Source organism: Callospermophilus lateralis, unplaced genomic scaffold (genome assembly GCF_048772815.1).
Source record: "Callospermophilus lateralis isolate mCalLat2 unplaced genomic scaffold, mCalLat2.hap1 Scaffold_62, whole genome shotgun sequence".
Classification (NCBI taxonomy): domain Eukaryota; kingdom Metazoa; phylum Chordata; class Mammalia; order Rodentia; family Sciuridae; genus Callospermophilus; species Callospermophilus lateralis.
This window is the reverse complement of record NW_027514663.1, coordinates 792,998-813,038: the sequence shown is the minus strand read 5'-3', so window position 1 is coordinate 813,038 and position 20,041 is coordinate 792,998.

Sequence of the window (20,041 nt, the reverse complement as noted above, 5' to 3'; positions counted from 1 at the left end):
TTAAAACCTAAGCATTTTAGTGATAGAATATATACTTTTTGTCATTTCATTATGCTAATTTACAATATATGCAAGTTTTTATTACAACAAAAAATATATGATGAACAGTGTGGTAGTCATCTTGATCCTAAAAAAATAATTCTAGATTCATACCTTTAGGAAACATGGTAGGATTGCATTCTCTGTGAATATAAAGCTAAGGTTTTCAGAAGAACCCACATCTACTATTAAAGATCCCGCAGATTGACCTCAATTGAGTAGACCATCGTGGTTGTAGAGAGATGGAATATTGCAGGTCATGAGCCAAAATTATCTGGGACTATTTTAGGAAAATAGTCATGTGCTTTTCACTTTTGTGTCTGACCTAAAATTCTTACAACTACTAAGTAAACCTTTTGAAATGTGTTGTTAAACTTGGCAGATCTCTTCCTCCACCAACCCTGAAGCTAAGACTATTACAAGATAATATGAGAAACCTGTAGAAAGATTTCCTCGCTTTGCTGTAACCCATATATGTATTTGTAACCCACCAAGGTATTTGTTAAATGTATTGATTTATGACCTTATTTGTTCTGTGGTTATAAGTTTATGTAACCTCTTCCAGGGTTGAGCATACCATGCAGGGTAACTTGAGTCCATTTTCCTGAGACTTGGACATTAATATTTGGCTCATAATAAATTATTTATTTCCTCTGAAGCAGAACTCTGTTTTGTGTCAACTTAAGTGTGTGTTTCTTCCATGTAGTGATGGAAAGTAAGTTCTGTGCACTACTTTTAGACAAGATATTTAATTTTCTGTGTGAGACTTTTTGATAGAAGTATACACGATGGCAGATATCTGTGTGTGTGGGTTCTTATTAACTACAGTTAGCATGGATTCCTCTTCATCTGTGAAAGACAGTTACTTTCTTGCATTAAGGAACCTAAATTTAGAAGTTTATTAACAATATTAATATCTAAACACATTACATGTTTCTGACATGAGAAAAACATAAGCAATATATGCTAAATAATAAATATTAACACTCTAAAAACTTTTTATCAGAATACAAAGAAACATGGATATTTTACCATATATCACTTTATATTAATTTCATATGTTTTGGTATTTTACTAGCAAATAATCTATTTTTTGCCATTGTTAAGTATGACTTAAATATATATATATATATATATATATATATATATATATATATATATATATATATATATTATATATATAATATATATATATATATAAATATATATATATAAGCTGATAAAATAGGATATATAAATAGTTTATTATAAATATAATAACTGACTTAAAATAGTTAACCTAATTCTATATCCAAAGTATACTTGAGTCTTAGATCTAATCATGCAATAAATCCTAAAATAGTGACATACACTAATATACCTTCAAACATTGATATACATCCAAAATTTTTATATTGGAACAATAAAGCTTAATCTATATATAGGTGTGTGTGTGTGTTTGTGTGTGTGTATATATATAAATTCTATAAATAGGTGTATTTAGATGTATAATGTATATATAGTTGACCAATATGTCTATTATTGCTGGTCTAGAAATTAAGACTGATTTAAAATCAATTTTTAAAAAGTAGACAGAAATATTTAAGATTTTTCAAGTAATATTTTATATATAGATATGAGATATGATCTCTCTAACATTAGAATAACAATTTCTGGACTCAAGAAATCCCTTGCTGCAAACCCAATGACTCCATGCATCACTGTCTTTTGGGGAATCTTCTATCATCTATTCCTGAAGGAATCTGTCAGTTAATAATTTGTATGGATAGAGACAATCCAAGCCATGTAACTGGTTAAGTTCTGCACAATATATTTATCCAAATATGATAACAAGTTTACTTTTCCAAGGGAAAATTGCTGGCAAGTAAATACCATTTGTACCAGGCTTCCCAATCCCCCAGGGAAATCCATTACCATGTTTATTGTGCAAATATCATTTCTCAATTCTCACATGGCATGGTTTTCATTTGGATGCAAGGGCTTCATGTTTTGTTAATAAATCTCTCCTCACCCCCCCCTTCTCTCACACGCGCGATCGCACATACACACACACATACATTTACTAGAAGATAATCATAGTTGAAAGGAAAATTATAAGCAACTTGAAAATGAGGTCTGAGATGAAGTATCCTCCCTAATCCTTTTTTGGAGAAGGCTTTGACTTATTCTTTTTGTTAATAGTATAACAGTGTCTCTTCTTTCTTTTTTTTTTTTTTTTCACAGACAGTATAAGGAGGAGCAAAGAAGCAGCAGAAAATTGATATTTGAACTGTAACTAGAAGTTGTTTGGAGACAAAAACTGGATGGGGGGTTCATCTCTATTCTCTATTTCAATCTGAAATTTTGTTTTTTTGAAAATTGTTATTTTTTGTAATAAATGATTTCATCCATCTCATTTGGATTTCTCACCAATAAATTAAAATACATAACAGGAATATTTGTCAAATATTATAAAATAAAAATTTATAATGAAACAGCTAGAGAACCTGTCTCCCATCTGTGCTTTTTTGGGGGATAAAGAAAAGAACTCAAACTTTCTTCCTCAGAAGAGCTTCAGTAGTATTAGATTAAAAAGTGCAAGATTTTACACAACCAAGGACTAACATGGGTTCCTCATTGAATATAATATAGCAAACAGCGAAATCTTTGATCCCAGAAATCTTATTTTCTTGGGTCATTTCGCCACTATTTCAATCTAATATTCAATATGTATGGTATCTTGATTAAAAGAATTGGCTTTATAATCATTCAAACTTGAATTTAAGAACCAGAAATATCACTTTCCAGTTATACAAACTTGGATATCGTATATCCTCCCTATATTTTAGTTAGCTCATCTACAAAATGTATATGATGATAGTATGCAATGGATTTTTTTTAGTTTTGAAGAATCAAATATTAAAATAATTGTCAAAGTATTTAGCCCTGTCTTTATATTCTAATAGATATCCTTATGTTTTTATGATTAGTGAAAGATGACTTTCATTTACTACAGACTTGATTTCACTCACCTGAGTCTTCCGTGTGTATGTATATGTGTTAGAGAGAGAAAAACAAGGGAGGGTAATTTGCATATTTGATCACTTCAAATTGCATAATGATTTAAACATTTACGCATAAGTCAACAGTTGCTCCTTAAGAAGCACTTCCATTTTCAACCATTTTCTCCAGATATATGCTGTCACTTGACCAAAGATGGCCAGATACATGGTGTATTAAAGAAATTTTCCAGTGAAGAATAACCAAGGCAGGGGGTGGAGAATATGAATGAGAGGATGAGAGAGAGAGAGAGAGAGAGAGAGAGAGAGAGAGAGAGAGAGAGAGAGAGATATGTAAATACAAACTTTCCAAACTCTATAATTGAGTCTGCTGAAACAAAGAGGAGAAAATGCACACAGACTTATAAATGTGCAGTCATGGGAGCCATACAAAATATGAAATGCAAAGAAGAGCCAGATGATTGAGGTTTAAATAGCCTTTTTATACAAGAGAGGAAAGTGATGGTGGTAGGGTGCTCTAGACAATTTTGGAAGAGAAGTAACTGATTTTTAGGAAACAGAATGAGTCCAGAAAACAGCCTGGTAGAATGATCCTCTGGGTGTAGGTACAGAGTTTGATTTTCAGTCTTTTCCTCTGTAATATGAATTTAATCTTCCTTGGTTAATGAAATTCCAGTAAGAAGATTCAAAAGCTATTGTTTCCCTTTGTGAATCCAATTTTTAGGTAGAATTCTCTTCCTTGCATTTGCTGTTTTTCTTCATTTCCTTCTGCCTAGGTGCTCTGAATTTAAAGTTCAAAGTAGGCCATGTTGGGGTGTTGTTTCTTGAGTTCTATTATCTATCTATGTATCTATCTGTCTATCGATTGATCGATCTATCAATCTATCAATCTAGATTGATCATAAGTGATTGGCTCACAAGGTTATGAATGCTAAGCAATCCAGTCCAAGGAGAGCTGATGATATTGTTCTAATCTTTGTCCAAGTGGGATGACAGAAGAAACAATGACCTAATTTCCAGACAGTGAAGCAGAAAGGAAAAATTCCTCTTCCCTTTTATTCAGGACTTCAAAGAATTGGATAGAGCTCATGTACATTGGTGATGGCAATATGCTTTAATCAGCCTACCAATTTGAATGTTAATCCTATCCAGAAACCCTCACAGAAATAATGTTTAGCCAAAATTATCTAGGCATCTCTTTGCCCAGTCAAGTTGACACATAAAATTAATCATTACATGATAACTGGAAACCCTATGTATTCTGTTATTTGGTTCCTTTTCCCCTGGTTTCTATAATTAAGACTTATTTCTCATAAGAAACTGGTCATTTTGAGATAGTCTCTGTAATGTTTGTTCCTTTGATGTTGTGTTCATATTTAGATTCTTCATTGCTTCCAATGTGGTATTTCTATGGTGGGGTGCTCTTTCATAGAAGATAGTACAGCTTTGGTATACCTTATCTGAAATGTTTGTGACCAGATATGTTTTAGATTTCTTTTTTTTTTTCAATTTTGGAATATTTTCCTATAAATAATGAGGTATCTAGGGAATAGAAGCTAGAATCTAAGTTAAGAACAAAACTCATTTATGTCTCCAGTACATTAACATCATATATATATATATATATATATATATATATATATATATATAAAATAGAGATTGTTTTTATATGTTTTGAAGACAGTCTGTATTTGGGTTGTGATCCCTTACATGATTTCAGGTTTGTAATATTTTATACTTACGGTATAATTTTGGTGCCTAAAAAATTTCAGATTTAGGAGAATTTTGGATTTTATATTTTTGTTTAAGGTTTCTCAACCTGTATTTGCAATAATCAAAGGCCAGTTAATTTATGAAGGTACATTTCATTGGATGATTATTTGTAATATATTTTCATGGTATCACTGAAATAACACATCATAGCTTAAAAAATGTTTCAACATCTTAGAAAAAACAGAGAATCTGGAGATAATTTCTATTTTAATTATATGTAAAGCATTCATCTTTGGGTCTTTCAGGAAAAAAAATTACATGCCAAATAGTTATCTTTTAAGTTATCAGATATGAAAATATAAAATGCTGACTTAAGAAATGCATGTGTAATTGATATAAATAGGAATAAAAATGTAGCCAATTGAAAATTCATGGATTAAAATTTTAAGTTACTTAATTCTGAAATAGTAGCAGAGGTTTCTTTCAATTCAAACTTATAATGGTTCACATATGAAGTGCCCCCAAAAGAATCATATACTGAAGGCCTGTTACCCAGTATAGAATGTTCAAAGGCAGGACTGTGGGGAAATGATTGGATGAAAACTCTGACCTCATCAGTGGATTTGTAACTTCATAGCATTATTGTGAGACAGTGGAAACTCTAGGAGGTAGGGCCTAGTGCAAGGAGAGATCCTTGGGTAGTGACTTTGGCAACTTATCCCTAGAACCTGACTCTCTCTCTCTCTCTCTCTCTCTCTCTCTCTCTCTCTCTCTCTCTCTCTCTCTCTCTCCTGGCTGCCATGTGCTGAACAGTTATCTTCTACCACACCTTTCTGCCATGATGTTTTGCCTCACCTCAGGCCCAAGACAAAGGAGCCCACCATGGCCTGAAATCTCTGAAACCATGAGCCAAAATAAACCTTTCCTCCTTAAAATTTGTGTCAGGTATTTTGGTTATAGCAACAAAAAGCTAACTAACACAAAAGTACGTATTTTACATCAATTATACTTTACATATCAACATGTATTTTTAGTTAGTTTTACAAAATTTTAAAGCTACATTTGAAGGGACTTCACTGGCAATACAATTTAGTATACTCATCTTACAATAAAGGAGATAAGCCCTAAAGATTTATGAGATGCCCAAGGTCATACAACCATTTTGGACAGAGCTTGAACTATCACCTGGATCACCTGAGTTCCTATTCTGTATTCCTCTATTAGGCAATACACAAAATAAGAGGACGGAACTAGAAACATCTTATGTTTTAGAAAGGACAGTGACTCCAACATAATTTCATGATTCCCAGTCATCAGTCTCACTTATTGCCAGACTTTTCAAAGAAATTTCTATAAATGGAAAAAGCAATTATGCTCAGAATGCCAACTGTAACCACAATTGTTTTTCAGAAGAGATGGAAATAGTACTTCCCACAAGATACAGCCATTACCTAAGATTATTTAAGATGATTGCAATGTTATCAGAACATTTACTGGATTTCAAGAAAAGCCTGAGTTCTTAAATTAAGTTTTCTGTTAGTCATTTTGTTTATCATCTTTTTCCTCTCAAGATAGTTACCTGAGAGATTCAAAGCTGTCAGTATAACAAAGACATGATCTAATTAGTATACAGTTGCTCAGACATCTGATATTATAATCATATTCACTAGTTCAAGAGTTTTGAGTTAAAAATGGTCTAGTTTTTATATCCATTATCTGTGAAAGTAAAAATTCAGTTATTTTTCTTATTTTTTTTGATGGAAACTTTTCTTACTATTTCATACTCTTTTCTTGATTTTATGTGACCTTGTAAAGAAGAATATATTAGACATTTTATTTTTAATTAAAGTTGGTAGTTATATAATTTGACATCAAATACTGTATTTTTTCTGATTCTCATTGTGCAGCATAAGACACCTTTAATTTAAACACATTTATCAAAATACCATTAACCTAAAAACAGGTTTTTCCCTATAGAGTGTATAAATGATTTTATTAACAAAAATACTCATTTTTTGAACAATCTTCATCCCATTCAGCCTTTCTTGGTAGAACCTTCACATACATACATACATACATACATACATACATATGTTCATCTACTATCTATCTATTCATCAATAAGCTTGTTTTTCTATAATTGTTAATATACTACTGTTTTCAAATTGCTTCAAATACTCACTAATATAAAGATGGGAAAAAGAATAAAAGGACTAAATGAAAGATAATTTACAATGGGGTGGAAATGAGAAATGGCCAAAGTTGAACAGAATGTAGAAAATGAAGAGGGATCTTAGCTTAGAAATAAAATCAAAGAGTACATGTAAATCAGAAGAATCCCATGCATGATCTCAAAATGTTACCCTACCACAATTCAAAGCAGAAGGTTTTAATCTTTCTTTATTGTTTATTGATAGAGTATTGTTATTGTTTAGATATGAGTTGTTCCCAAAAAGCTCATATGTGAGGCAAAGCAAGGAAGTTTAGAAGTGAAATGATTGAATTTTGAGTCTTGATCTTATCAGTGTGTTAATCCACTGATATGGATTAACTGGGCAGTTAACTATAAGCAGGTAAGGTGTGGCTGGAGAGAGTATGTCACTGCAAGCATGCCTTTGAGGATTACATTTTGTTGGTGATGAATAGAGCTCTCTCTGCTTCCTAATTTCCATGTTATGAGCTGCCTTTCTCCTCCATGTCCTTTTGCCATCATGTGCCACCACACATTGTTCCCAGAGTTATGAAGTTGAACAATGATGGACTGAGACAGCTGAAATTGTGAGCCTCAAGTAAATTTCTCTCCTCTAAATAAAAAGCACTTTTTATTCTTGACAAATCTTTTGGTCACATCAATGAAAAAGGTAACTAAAACAGATCTTTGTTTCAAACTTTTATTTGTGATGTTTATCAATTTCTCAAATAAGGAAACATGCCATTAAGCTAACTGAAATTTACGTTTTTTTTTTTAAAAACACCCTTTTTTTGGTGACTTGATCAAGATGATCTTTTCTTTTTATTCACATGATAATAGATAATGGAATGATCTTTCCTATATTTGACATGTATAAGGTAAATAAAAATTTGTTAATCTTCATTTATTTCAAAGCCACTAAACACAAGTATGTTTAAACAAGAATGTTTTTTATTTATTATAACTAAGCAAATTTTATTACACCTCACAAGAACTGTGTTTTAACCCAAAGTATTAAAATGTTAAGGCAACCAACATAGCAAATATTTAAATAGGGAATATTTTATGGCTGGGGATCTCTATGTGGTTCATTCATTTACTTTTTTATTCAAAAATTATTTGGTGAAAGTCTATTATACATCAACTGATATAGGAAAAAAAATAACATAAAAATATTTTAAATATATACACCAGGAAGGCATGGAGGAGATTATAACAGGGCAAGAATTCCTTCCTGTTAAAATCAGGGAAGTTTTTTTAAATAAATTGTGAGGCTAGAAACAATTTCAAAGAGTTAAAGTAAAAGTCCCAGGCAAATTAGAAAAATAAACATGTAAGCTAAAATATATAGACAGTAATGATTAAAGTTTGCCTACAAAGTAACAGGGGACAGAGATTATAGGAATGGGAGGCTAACTGGCTCAATTTCTATGTATACATAACAGGATCTTCACTGACTATGATTGTCTAAATGTGATCTTGTGGGGGTTTTTTGTATTTTTTCTGTTTTAATTCATGTTATCTTGATGAATTTTTCAATATCAATATTTCAAATTTTTCTTCAATTCTTGCAAAATTTTAAGTAGTATCCCCAAATATTTCCTTCCCCCAGTTATCTAAAGTTGTTCTTCCTGAAATTCATCTTAGATAAAACTGAGGTTTCTCAATGAGTTCTTCATACTTTTCAACTTTCAGTACTTGTCAGTTCTTTCTCTTTGTTATTATGTTCTGTGGGGCATCTTCATTTCTAAATTCTAGTTGTTAATTTTCTTTTAATGATTATCTAACAGTCTACTATTCATCTCATAAAATAAGTTTTTCGGACATTTCTTTTCCTTTCCAAGGTTCCTAAAAGGGAAAAAAATATGTCTACATTTTGTTTCATCTATCTTGACCAGAAACTCTCTTTGGTGTTTCAAATAATGACTATTTAAGGGTGTCACTAATCTTGTTTAGTTATTTCAAGTCCTACAAAAGTCACCTGTCTTCTGAAGGTAACTATGTCTATTTGCTCTTTCTTCTGATTTGTCATCAAACATCTTACACATTAGTTCTTCTTATACACTTACAAGCAAAGTTCTTTGTTTCAATTTGTGAAAAACATAAAAACATACAATAAGGTGATTATATTAGGTTCTTTTTCATGTCCACATCATGTTAAGGCTGACATTTTAAGAGATATCATGCACATATATCTGTATTAACCTATTAAAAAAATTAAATCAGGACAAAAAGTAAATCTAGACATTGCAACAGATACCTCTTATTCTCCAAAAATATAAGTAATTACATGATAGAAACGGAACTCCCAAACAGAGTTTAAAGAAATGACATTGTATAAAACTTGCTTCAGAACAATCATATTCAGTGACTCATACTGTCATGCCATCTAACCTCTGCTCTTAAAAAACGAGCCCTTAGAAGGTCATTGCAACCTTAAATGATGTTGATTTTGTTCCGATTACGCTGCAACTTGACAGGAGCCATAAGAAGGCCACATTGTAAATGATATGTCTTGGTTACTAATGTCCTTTTCTGCTGTTGCTCAGACAGCTCTTGTCAAAGCTCTGTGGCAAATAATGCTTTCTTACTGTACTAAATGATAATCTGACTCACTCTCCCTAATGCTAACAAAGTCATAGAATTATTTTCCTTTATAAAATTCATGTACAGTGAAAAATCTACAAGCACATAAAGGATTTTAAATATTTTTAGTAATATAGAATATTCATACACAATCATGCATACATAAAATTTCAGAATTTTTAATCACAAAATATTTTTGTTGAATTTTTGTTGGTGTTTGCTAATTTTTAAAATTGAGGTAAGTACAGCAGAAGACCGCTAGGTACTATTATTTTTTTCCCCAAGAAAACTAACATTTAGCCAAAAGAAATACCACAAATGATTAATTTTTTTTCTGTTCTATGAAAAACTTTTAAAAACTCTAATACATATATTAAAGTGTTGGGTGGAACATTCATTTTTATTCTTGGTGTACATTGCACTAATTATTCATAAATTTTAGCATATATGTTGGCAAATTTGGAAAAATAAAATGGTCAGAAAGAATAGTATGTAATTTTTAAAAAAGTGATTATTGAAAAAGAGCTTACTACGAAAGCTCTTAACTTGTAAGTTGACACATTTTTTTAACTTTTTTTTTATTCACATCAAAGGTGAAAATTCATTTTATTCAATACTCCAGTCTTTCATAATGTTTTTAACGGTAGGATTGTAAAAATCTTTCGTAACAGTAATATTTTCATTCATTTTATATCCTCAAAGTGAGGATACAAAAGAGATAGAGTTTGTACAAAATAAGTGTTAGGTGATGAACTGAACAAGGAAAATAAGTCTCAAGTTTACCCTATTGTTGAAACATAATAAAAGATATTCTACAATAGTGTGATATCCTAAGAAAAAGCTAAAAGAGAAAATCTTTACCATTTTAAAAGGCAATTAACGATTCAGTAATAAAGCTAATTGACACTGAACAGGTCACAAGGTGAGTCTTCCAGAAGAAATAATTAATTCATAGAGAGCTTACAGACATTTTAAAAGAACATGCCACTAAAATTGCACATCATAAGATTATAGAAAGGTAATACCAACATTTTATAGACAAATGAGACTATAAGGAATTTAAGATATCTTCTAGTCTCATTTCAAGCACCTGGAAGATTTATCTTTAATTTGAACTGGCACATAAATTGAACATTGCTGAGAGGTCAAATTACACTTTGGTAAAGATGGAAGGAGTGATGAATAATAATAATGATTGTATTTTACATTTATGTAGCATTATAAGCCATTTAATCTCCTTCTTTTATATCTACAGCCCTAGAGCATAATACAAAGATTTCATAATATCAAAATTATGATCCAGCTGTATCTTCCATTTGTTCACACTATGCAGTTTACATGCCTGCCGTCCTTTCTCCTTATCCTGGAAATGTCATTAAGTCTGAACACTCAAATTAGCACAATGCAAAAGTGAGATCTGTGATTGCATACAGTGTTATCTGTGCAACTAGATTTATCAATATAATCAGTGATGTTCAGATGGAAATAGACATATATGTATTAATTGTTATAATAATGGAAACCAGAGCAAGCAAAATTTGACATTAAATGTATTATTTAAGGTGGCCCAAGTGTTTGTATACTATCAAGATTACATTTGAAGTCCTTCTTTGGAACTAGAAATATAACACTTTATAACATGCATGCAGATATAGATATATATATTAGGTATTCTACTATGTCCTTGATTCTGCCCACTGTCGATATTCAAGCAATGTCTGCAAAGTTACTGCTTAGGGTGATATGATAAGAATTCTGAAAAGTGAAAGGATAAAAGTATAGAAGAAACACAGTTAAATAGTGCTCTAAAATGCAAAGCATATATGATTTAAGTAATATTATTTTGCTAGTAAATAGAAAATCATCCCATATTCTTAACCATGGATAACATTCATGATCACAAACTAAGTATCTACTTGTTTGGTTTTACTGGATTTTCACTCTGACTGATGTGTACACATTGGGATACAAGTTGAATACACATATGCTAACACTTTATGAATTATGACCAAAGATGAACTCCTATTGCAAATGTTTCAGAACTGGGTGCCATGTTTCTTGAGAAATAGGTAACTAGAGATGTGTCAACTTTTAAAATTTCCACCTTTTCCAGATAAAACAGCCCACTTAAACTTTTTCTTAGAGCTGAGGGTGAAGAGGTAGAAGGAGAAAGGATTTCAAAGTATCTGAGGATAGCAGGGACCAAGTGTAAGATGGCTGCCTAATAAGGAGCCTCTTCACATATCCCCTCAAATAGCATACACCATAGAGCACCATTAAATAATAACAAAGAACAAAAACAATAACATATCCTTGGATGACTAGAAGACAGAGCTCAACTAAAATTACAAATTAGAGAAGCACCAAAATCCAGTGGGTTCACTCTTGATCTTGACAAAATATATTGTCCTTGCAAATATAGATTCTCCTTTTTTCCAGACATACCAGGGAGGTTTAGGGCCACTTATAAGAGGATACCACCACAATAAACACTCAGACAAGAAAGTCTCTTTGTCCCTGTGTCCCTAGAATCTCCTTCTCTAAGGGGAGATACCAAAGTAGCTGTATTCGAACCTCTATAAGAAAAATCTGGCCTGGAAAGACTCTTCATTCATCTGGGTCTTAACCTCCACTCTCCTCATGGGGAGGCAAACCCCTGACCCTGCTTTGAAGCCACTTCCCCATCTCCTCAGGCAACCTCAGAAGAGACCAGTGAGAGCCACAAAAGCAATATATAAATAAGCAGACCAAAATAATACTGCAAATACATGAAAATTAAACTATAATTAAAACTACAATCTACAAAATTGATCTGGGAACACATACTAAACCAAATTAGGATAATTTTCTGCTTAAATTAAAAAAAATAATGACCTAGGTCTGCCTAATGTTGAGTGTCATACAAAATAAAGAAAATTACAAGTGGAATGAGAAAAGACAATTCACATCCACACCAGAGGAATTGGATATTAGAATTATCTGACAAGGATTTTGAAGTATATACCACAAAACATTTTAACAATAAGTTATCAATTATCTTTACTTTTAACTTAATTTTTATTTCAGAAGAGTTTTAAATTCACAGAAAATTTACAAAGATATTCCAGAGGGTTCCAACATACCCACATCCAGCTATCCATATTGCAAACAATTTGTATACATTCAATTTGTTATGAATGCATGATACATTCATCACACTGACTAAACAAAATGATACACTTTTATTACTTTAAAACCCATACTTTATTGAATTATTTTTTTAGATTTTTAACCTATTTTGCCTTATGTATGATCGAATCCCAGATATCCCATTACATTTATGTATTATGTCAACTTCTATCCTGTGACAGTTTCTCAGTGTTTTCTTTCTTTTTCCAACCTTAATCAATTTTGAAGAGTCTTGGTGACGTATTTTACACATTTTCTGACATAATATTGATCTGATGGCTTCCTTATGACTAGACAAGCCACATTGTTTTTGTTTGTTTTTGCTTTTTTTTTTAAGGAGGAAGACCACGAAGATAAAATGCTATTCTTTGTCACTTTTTACCAACAATACTTTTTTTTAGTCAGTATGACTCATCACTGACAATGTTAAGCTTGGTCGCATAGCTCAGGAACTGTTTTTAGACTTTTCCACTATAAAGTTAGTCTCTTCTCTTTTTCCTTTTCATAAAAGCATTTGAAAGAAGTCAGTGCAGTCCATGCTGAAGTGGTAGACGATTATGCCCTGCCATCTTTGAAATTAATTGATATTTTTCTGTATATTTTTCTTCCCTTCCCTTTATTTATTCAATAATTTATTAAGTTAGTATGGACTCAAGCATGTTTCGTTGATATTTTAGTTTATAGTCCAGTACTATATTATTTTTCATGTTGGTCAAGTTATTACAGGTTTGACCATTATAAGTTCTTTCATTTGGTTCCTGCATTCTTTTTCTATTCCAAACACTTCCTCACCTTGCATGCTGGCATTGCAAGATGTTCGAGGCTCATTCTGTGTATTTTCCTTCCTATATTTAGTCTCAGTTATTTCTCCAATTACCTGAACAGCATTTTGTCTTTTTGTTTCTCTTTGTTTTTTTTTTCTTTTTAGATTAACTTTTAATTGTATTGCATCTTGCTTAATGAACTAAGTCTAGATGTTATTAGTTTTGTGGAATGTGCTGAATTTTCTTTAGTCTTCTAAGAAAGTTTTATTCTTGTAAATAATTGTGTTGTTTTTGAATAGAACACATATTCCCAATAACACCCGAAGAGATGTTCAATATCACTAAGTATGAGTGAAATACAAATCAAACACTATGAAATGTCATCTCACAATCTTTGGTATCATTAAAATAAAAGAAAATCACAAATGTTGGTGAGGATATCAAGAAATTAGAACACTTGTGCACCATTGTGGGAATGTAAAATGGTACAGCCACCGTGGAAAACAGTTCAGCAATACCCTATACAATATAAGAAAAGAAAAAATATTTACATATGCTCCAGTAATACCACCTCTCAGGGCATTTCCAATCGAATTGAAAGCAGGGTCTTGAAGAGATATTTGTGTACTCATATTCATAGTAGTATTACTTGTAATTTGTAAGATATAGAAGCAAGCTAATCATCCACAAGCAGATGAATGAATAACCAAAGAGTAATCTATAAATGCAATTAATATTATTCAGGAAAGAAATTCTAGCACACATGTTTGAACCTTTAAGACACTATGTTACAACAAAGAACTCAGTTACAGAAGAACAAATACTGCATTGTTTCACTTATATGAGGTACATAGCTGTCAAAACCATGGAGGCAGACAATAAAATGTTGTTTGTTAGGAATTTAATGGAAGGAGTTACTGTTAAGTGGGTATGGAGCTTCAGATTTGTAAGGTCAAAAGCATTATTGAGGTGGATGGTGGTAATGATGTAAAGATGAACCACTAAACTTAATGCTTAAAATTAGTTACAATTGCAAATATTGTGTTATATGAATTGTGTCATCATGAAAAAAATTTATTGCATCACAGGATATTTATTTCATCTAAAATGAGTAAAGAACTTGGAAGTTCTAATTTCATGTCCTTTTCACAAGGAAAAAAAATAAATTAAAACCACTTAATAAACAGAAAATCAATGCATTTTCTTGGACACATCAGAACATTGAAAACACAGGGAAAACTGCCTCCTAGAAATCTGCAGAGACAGGTAAATATAGAGAATCATACCTAAAACTCTTTGCATACATGGGTAGAAGATACTAGAGCCACAAAGTGGTAGGAGCTCTTAATGGTAACTTTTATTAATTGTTGGAAGTTGTGTATGAAGTGAATGAGATTGAGAATTTCCCAGGGACTGTGTCTTTGTAAACACCCCCATAATTACATGATTCACCTTGAGAAAAAACTCACCAGACTCAAGGTGAGAGAAAAACAAAAATATCCTATGCCGCTAGTGAGAGAGGGAGCAATCAATTTGAAATATGTCCAAGGCATTCTTCAAAACAAATGCCTCTTTTCCAGTGAAAAAGATTATAGGAGCCTTATCTCACCCAGGAGAAGCAAATTTTCCCAACTGCAATTCCCCCTAGCTACCTTCTTTCATCTAAGTGGAGAAAAAGTGAAGACAAGCTTATGAAGGTCACAGCTAGCAACACAGACCAATGACATACAGAAACTTAATCCATATTCCTATAGGATGTTTCCCTACCCTCATTTCTTACCACTATAACAGTGGGCTCCAGCATAATAGTCTCAGCCTCTGGGTACTTTAAACATTTTCCCACAGATTGGAAAGACCTATCTTTGGCCAGGCGAAAGCTGCAGTGGTTTCTTATAGTAGTGCTAATATTCCTTGGGAGACCTATGGGCCCCAGATTCATCAAGCTGTATTTTTTTCCTGGGCTTTCTCTTTAAAGCCTTCAGATGATAAGTGAAACTGTATTTTTCAATAATTGTCTCTAAAAATTAAAACAAATTCATGCTGTGTTGAAAGGAGTTTCAATTTATACCAGCCTACTAGGATTCTGTTAACATATCCATTTTTACAACATAACTCTTTTTAATATTGTGTACATAAAATGTATATAATATTTGCCCCCAAAGAGGGCTAAGGAAAAATGAACAGGTATTTTTTTTTAAATGAAACACATTTGTTGACATATAAGTCTGAGATGGCCAGTTCATCAAATTATTCTTCACTTTGCACAAAATAGGTACATTTAATGAGTCCATTAGCATAAAGTTCATTTAACAAGTCCACTGTTATCAAAACAAATAAGTAATACATTCTGTGATTAAATTACACAGTATAAATAAAACTGACTGTTGGAAAAATGAGGCTCTTCTTTGTATAACCTGTTAGCAAGAGACACTTATAAAAACAATTTTGTACGATATTTCAGAATCCGAATGGAATTAATTAGCATCCAAGCACCACTCAAGGAAATACTTTCTGACAAGAGGCTCCTTCTATATGAGAGTTCTAAGAAATGTATAATACAGAGAGATGCAGATTGTATCTGTCCTTTTCCTGAAACCCAATTCTGTTCTGAATTAAGACTTCCAATCCCTCATTGTTCTCTTTCTAAATGATTTGGTTTGCCATATGGAAAATATTTTATTTTTCAAATTCTTCTGATGAAGAATGTATATTTTGTTTAGTGATATTTTTAACAGAGCATGCAAATAATAATAATTAGTTCTTAAAAAGATGTACTGTATGTTCTTTAATATATAAAATTTGTCATAGTGGACATCTTGCTCCTTGTCTGACCTGAACTCTTGCCTTATGTCTGTTGCAAGACATTTCTAGATCTGTGGGTATCTTGGTGTGTAAAATCATTGTGAGACCATGTTGCCATTGATGACATAAGGAAATGTGGCTCTTGAAATGAAGTAGTGTGTATCCCATAGTACCAGCACAGCTCCTTATATAAAAGATCCCTTAATAAGCCCTAAAAGAACACTATTATCCTAAGGAGGCAATTTTTATAATAAAAACTACTTTGGAGCCAGGAGTCTTGTGTTCCAATCTTTTTCTCCGTTGTGATAGTTCTGTGGCCTTAAAGGACTCACTAAACTTCTATGCTTTTTTATTTGTTAATTATCTGTTGCTGGGGGAAAATTAAATTTGCTATAATAATTAAAAATAATGTTTCTGAAGTTCATGTATGATGACTGGAGGAGCACTTAGTATACACTATGAATTAATTTTAATAATTTGTTGATACATAATTTATATACAGTACATTTATCCATATAAAGTATACAATTAACTGGTTTTTAGAAAGTATGCATAATTGTGCAATCATTACCATAATCTAACTTTAGAATGATTCTCATATAAGAAAGCCTGTCCCCATTACCCCTCACTCTAGATTCTTCTCATTCTGCATACAAGTGCTAAACACCCATTGATGTACTTTTTACCTGTATAGATTTGGTTATTAAATACAGTTCATATTAATCTGAATTAAGTAATGTGTGGTTTTGAAACTGGCTTCTTTAATTTGGCATGTGGTTCATCCATGTTGTATATATTGTGCTTCACTTTTATTAACAGACAATGTTCCACTGTACATAGACACTACTCCTTGCTTATCTCTTGTAGTTGATGGGCATTTTAATTGTTTCTGTTTTTTGCTCTATGAATAATATTGAAATGATCATATGTACAAATTATTGTGTGGATGTCTAAAAACCTAAAGATTTTATATATTTCAATAATGAATCCAGGCAGAGCTCTGGTACTGTGGGCTCCCCATCTGCCAACAAGGCTTCCCAGCATCACTGAGTCACTTGCCACCACTGCCTCATCTGACAATTCATCCTTCTCCATCTTGGAACATTACAGTGGCTGCCACAGCTACCTCAATGTGATAGCCACCTTTGGACACTGGACAGGTCCTGGAGGTAGCCACCTACTGTGGCACAGTCTACCGCATCTCAAAATGGGGCCATCCACCATAACTGCATGGCCCACCCTTGTTGCCTCATTTCTAAAAGTGGATGCCTCCATCTTGGATTACCTCATACTACCATTGCCATATTGAGTTGCAGCAGCCTCCATCTTGGAACAATGGCTAGAGCCTGGAAGACCAACATCAATGAACCTACAGGTTTGCTACCAATGTTGTCACCATCTAGGGACATGGCTGCTTTCATCTAGGGATACCAGCCAATGCCTGGAAGACCATCATCAAGGTGCCTACAGGCTTGTTTATACCTAAGGGCTCTTTGCTAGATATGATAATAGCCACCATCTTGCTGCAGAGGCAGGAGAGAATCTTGCATGGGGACAATACATTGGAAGAGGGTTTGAGGGCATCTTGCTCTCGGGTTGACCAGACAACAATTTGGTACCACAGGATTTTCAGGGCTAACTCAGGCCAGGACTTGCTGGGAATCAACACCAGCCTGGTTCCTGACTCTGTCTACAACCCAGCATCCACTGATCTCCTGGTCCCACTGGTTTGGCAATCAACAGGGTCCTTTGTCTCTCTCAATCCTCAGCTTTAAACCCCTCCCTAGCCACTAACTTGGTCCATCATTTGTAGTTATGTTGCCATCCACAGCTCTCAATGTTGGTACTTGATCTGTCTCATACAAAACAGCCCTCCATGACAGGTGCACTGGTCCCAGCACTCAGCCCTCAGGACCTCTGAAGAGAGAGGTGCCTGATTGGGAAGTTGAAAGAGTGGAGGTGGAAAGATACAGTTTAAAGACTAAATTAGAGACCAGGAATAGTGGAGTCCACAAGTGACTTAAGAGGCTAAGATCAGGCTCCTATATCACATGAGTGGACACCAAAGAAGAGTCCCAGGGTGCAGTCTTCCAATGGGGACTGGCAATTCCTATACTTTGCCTTCAGGAGTTCTGCCTCCAAGACTAATCCTCCCACCCTAGTAACCCTTACCTTTCTGAGGATGGAGATACCAGCAAACTCCAGACAACCCTACCTATCACATGAGAATGGAGACAGTAAAACTATTTAACTCCAACATAAACAACTGTTCAATTTTCCTTTGAGGGTTTTTTTTCTTTTCTTTTTTTCCCCTGCTCTCACATTTCCACCATTTTTTAAAGGAAGTACTTTTCATGCATCAGACTATTGAGGACTGGGATGTCTGAATAGTATATTACAGTTTTGTTGTATATTCTTTTATTTTTATATATTTGATTTTTTCTTTTTATTTCTATTTTTTTTCTTGTTTTCTTTCTTTATACTCTCTCTTTATATTTTTCTCTTACTGATCTTTTTCCCTGGATTCCCTTTCTCTCTTTTCTCAAATAGCAAACTTCTATTGATTCCTCTTTCACTCTTCCTATGAACTAATACATCTAGCTTCTACCCGCACCTCATAAACAGCTCATAGTACACCACCCCTGTTCTTTCTTTCTCTACCATTAAAAAATGTAGGCCCTTTTGCAAACCTATTGTTTATACAATTACTATTGAACACATCATTTCTGTTTATTGTGACAAAATGTAAATGTCTTAATAGAAGCCATTTGAATTAAGGATGAATATTGTTTACTTGGGTGCTATTAATATTGATCTCCCCTTTAAAGGCAAGGTATTGAAAACTTTCAGTGTCTATAGGGTAGAAAATGTAATACCTTGGATCCACACTGCTAGATGGAAAGACACATGAACAACATGAAAAAATAAAGGGAGAAAGCTTCCCAAACAAACCAAGACTCTACAATAAAAGAATACATTGACAACACAGTAGAAGAAATGTCAGAGAAGTAGTTAAAAACGTACATAGTTAAACTGATCTGCAAAGTAAAGGATGATGTAAGAGAACAAGTACAGGTATCAAAAGATCACTTCAATAAAGAGATAGATATACTGCAAAAATAAACAAAGAGAAATCCTTGAAATAAAGGAAACAATAAGCCCAATTAAAAATTCAATAGAAAGCATCACCAACAGACTAGATAACTTGCCTCAGGCAATGAAGACAAAATATATAATCTTGATAATAAAGTTGACGACATGATAAATATAGTAAGAAACCAAGAACATAGGGTGGAATTATGGAAAGTCATAAAAAAGACCAAATTTAACATTTATCAGAATAGAGGAAGGCATGGAGGCACAAACCAAAGAAATCATGATATTTTCAATAAAATATCAGAAAAATTCCAAACCTAAAGAATGAAATGAAAGATAAAATACAAGAAGCTTACAAGACCCCAAATGCACAAAATTACAATAGACCCACACCAAAGCACATTATAACGAAAAGGCCTAACATACAGAATGAGGATAAAATTTTGAAGACTGCAAGAGAAAAATATCAGATTACATTTAGGGGAAAACCAATCCAGATCTCAGAAGATTTCTCAGACCTCCAAATCTAGGAGGTTCTGGAACAACATATACCAAGCCCTGAAAGAAAATGGATGCCAATGAAGAATCTTATATTTGGCAAAATTAAGCTTCAGATTTGAGGACAAAATAAAAACCTTCCATGATAAATAAAAGTTAAAATAATTTACAACTAGAAAGCCTGT